This window comes from Odontesthes bonariensis, chromosome 15 (genome assembly GCF_027942865.1).
Source record: "Odontesthes bonariensis isolate fOdoBon6 chromosome 15, fOdoBon6.hap1, whole genome shotgun sequence".
NCBI lineage: Eukaryota > Metazoa > Chordata > Actinopteri > Atheriniformes > Atherinopsidae > Odontesthes > Odontesthes bonariensis.
Window position 1 is genome coordinate 38,210,706 of NC_134520.1, and position 3,381 is coordinate 38,214,086.

At 49.0% G+C, this 3,381-nt stretch overlaps 1 long non-coding RNA gene across 1 annotated transcript; it reads left to right on the forward strand.

The window, feature by feature from the left end:
* The first annotated feature begins 974 nt into the window (after positions 1 to 974).
* LOC142400890 (uncharacterized) lies at positions 975 to 2,395 on the forward strand. The gene is made up of 2 exons (XR_012772990.1): positions 975 to 2,247; positions 2,278 to 2,395. It is a non-coding gene; the product is annotated as an uncharacterized LOC142400890 (long non-coding RNA).
* The last annotated feature ends 986 nt before the right edge of the window (positions 2,396 to 3,381 follow it).

Here is a 3,381-nt window from a genome sequence, read left to right on the forward strand (position 1 = left end):
CAAAGCTAACAACAAAGCTAACATCAAAGCGAACATCACAGCTAACAACAAAGCTAACATCACAGCTAACATTACAGCTAACAAAAAAGCTAACATCACAGCTAACATCACAGCTAACAACAAAGCTAACATCAAAGCTAACAAAAAAGCTAACATCACAGCTAACATCACAGCTAACAACAAAGCTAACATCACAGCTAACAACAAAGCCTGTTCTGTCAGGTGAAGTCACCAGTTGATTGATGTGTGGTCACATGACCTCTGTGTGGTCACATGACCTCTGTGTTCTCAGGTTCTTCTACCTGTACCACTTCGCCTTCTATGCCTACCACTACCGCTTCAATGGCCAGTACAGCAGCCTGGCCCTGGTCACCTCCTGGCTCTTCATCCAGGTGAGAACCATCCTCCTCATCACGCCTCTGAAGCCCCGCCCCCTCTCAGAATGTAGTAATGCTCTTCTTCTTCTTGTCCCGCAGCACTCCATGATCTACTTCTTCCACCACTACGAGCTCCCTGCCATCCTGCAGCAGATCCGGATCCAGGAGATGCTGCTGCAGAACCAGCAGGCGGGTCAGAACCAGACCGCTCTGCAGGACAACCTCAACAACAACAACAGCGCCGCCGGTCCAGGACCCGCCGACGCCAGCCAACCAGAAGCTGCCGGGACGCCCCCCCCTGGGCCTCAGGCCGACGCCCCCCCCGCCTCCTCAGCTGCGGCCGCCGGAGCAGCCGGCGAGGTGAGGTCCGAGCTGAACTGGGTCGCCCAGACGGCCGCCATCATCACTGAGGCGCTGTCCTCATCCATCGAGTCAGGAGGCGGAGCCACCGGGGGTCAAAGGTCAGCAGGAGCAGAGATCAGTGTCGTGGCAGAGTTCTGGATGGGAGGAGCTACAGAAGGAGGAGGAGCCACAGAAGGAGGAGGAGCTACAGGAGGAGGAGGGGCTACAGGAGGAGGAGGGGCTACAGGAGGAGGAGGGGCTACAGGAGGAGGAGGGGCTACAGGAGGAGGAGGGGCTACAGAAGGAGGAGGGGCTACAGAAAGAGGAGGGGCTACAGGAGTAGGAACTGAAGAAGACAATAAAGTGGAAACTAAAGCTGCAGCTGGCAGAGAGCTCCAGGAGGCGGGGCCTATGGAGGCGGGGCCTTTGGCTGAGGCCCCGCCCCCTCACGCAGACTGCCCCCCCTCGGGAACAGACTGCAGAGCAGTGGGGCAGCAGAACCCGTCCTGAGGGTCCAGGTGTGGTCCTGCTGACATCATCACACCTGTGGTGCCTCAGTCTGTCAGCTGATCAGGCTGATTGATCCGTGATCAGCTTTAACCACACCTGCATTTTAGTTAGAACTTTAACCAATATCTGAGTTATCGATCAATTAGTCCCATGATTTCAACCCTGAGGCCCCACCGGAGGTCAGCTGATCAACGCCGTGGTCACATTTAAACCCTGTAACACACACACGTGCACACACACACGTGCACACACACGACCCGGTTCGGTCCGACTGATGCCGTCAGAAATATTTAAACAATCAGAAAAATTGATTTTCTGTCCCAGACGTGTATTGATCCTTCAGTTATTGATCAAGCTGCAGTTTATGTGTTATTGATCAGAAATTATCAATCAGATCTAATGACTTTTTTCTGATGTTTTACCGATCAAACCAAGAATCGATCGATCGGTGACGGGCTGGAGCCGATCAATGGAAGTGATTAAAGGAACGTCTTTCCGATTGATCATAACCAAAGAGGACGGACGGACTGAAACCACTAAAACCCACCGAGCTCTGATTGATCGGGGATTGATCGGCCCTGGTTTTGACAGACTGACGCACTCACTGAACTCCTCCAGAAGAAGTTTTTTCAGAGACGAATCGATCGGATTGATCGGGACTTCCTGTCAGAAAGGACGCCTTATCAGTGATGCTGATTGGTTGTGCTATGTGATGTCACAGCTCAGGCCCCGCCCCCTGGGAGAGGGCGTGACCTCACATCAGACGTTAATGAGCTCATCAGTAACTGACTGAACACTAACAGATGATGTCATCGCTAACCCGTTTCCACTAAACCGATCAATCGTCTGTTTTATACCCAATGCTCAGGCGTTGAGGGGGCGGAGCCTGACGGTGACCTGTCAGAGGGGCGGGGCCTGACGGGGTTCTGGGTGTTTTTTCTCTGCTGGGTGACTGTAGCTGATTCATACCTGTATGTACCTGTCCAGTAAAGCTAAGTGTCACTTCTTTCAGCCGCAGGCGGGCTCAGGCGGGCTCAGGCGGGCTCAGGCGGGCTCAGGCGGGCTCAGGTGAGGTCACTTCCTGTTGAGGAATCCTCCAGAACAGGTCGGTCAGAGCTGGGCGGCATCTGTAGGTCAAAAATAAACTTGAATCATGTGAACTGAAACCAGACTTCCTGTCAGGTGTATTTTTACCTCAGCAGGTGATGAGCGGCGGTGGCGGGGGGAAACCCGAAACTCCAGTTTGTCCACAGTTTGTTCACAGTTCACACCTGTGACCCGTTTATGGATGACGACCTATTTCTGTTTGTTTTCACCCAGTTTCTCTTAAATCTGTGAAAAAAAACAAACTTGTCTAAAAGTGTCAAAAACATTAGTGTCTGCTGTAAACCCACCAAAAGCATCATTTGCAGGATACTTTCTGCAAATGATAATAGCTTATAAATAATAATGGCTTATTATTAGGGCTTTTATGTCAATTCTATATGATGGAATATGCAGAAAGAATAGAATTAGGCTGAAAGGTCTGTTGCTTTATATGTTTATGTTTCTGCATTTAGCGGACGCTTTTATCCAAAGGGACTTACAAATGAGGATATAACAACAAAGCTAACATCACAGCTAACATCACAGCTAACAACAAAGCTAACAACAAAGCTAACAACAAAGCTAACAACACAGCTAACATCACAGCTAACAACACAGCTAACAACACAGCTAACAACAAAGCTAACAACACAGCTAACAACACAGCTAACAACACAGCTAACAACAAAGCTAACATCAAAGCTAACAACACAGCTAACAACACAGCTAACATCACAGCTAACATCAAAGCTAACAACAAAGCTAACATCAAAGCTTACAACACAGCTAACATCACAGCTAACAACAAAGCTAACATCCCAGCTAAAATCAAAACGAACTTAACTCTTATTAATCAGATCTCATTAACTCTGGCTGCAGCATTTTGGATCAGCTGGAGGCTTTTCAGAGAATATGTGGGACAGCCCAATAATAAAGAATTACAGTAGTCCAATCCTGAAGTAACAGATGCATGGACTAGTTTTTCTGCATCACTCTGAGACAAGATGTTCCTGATTTTAACAATATTACGAAGATGAAAGAAGGCAGTCCTAGAAACCTGTTTTAT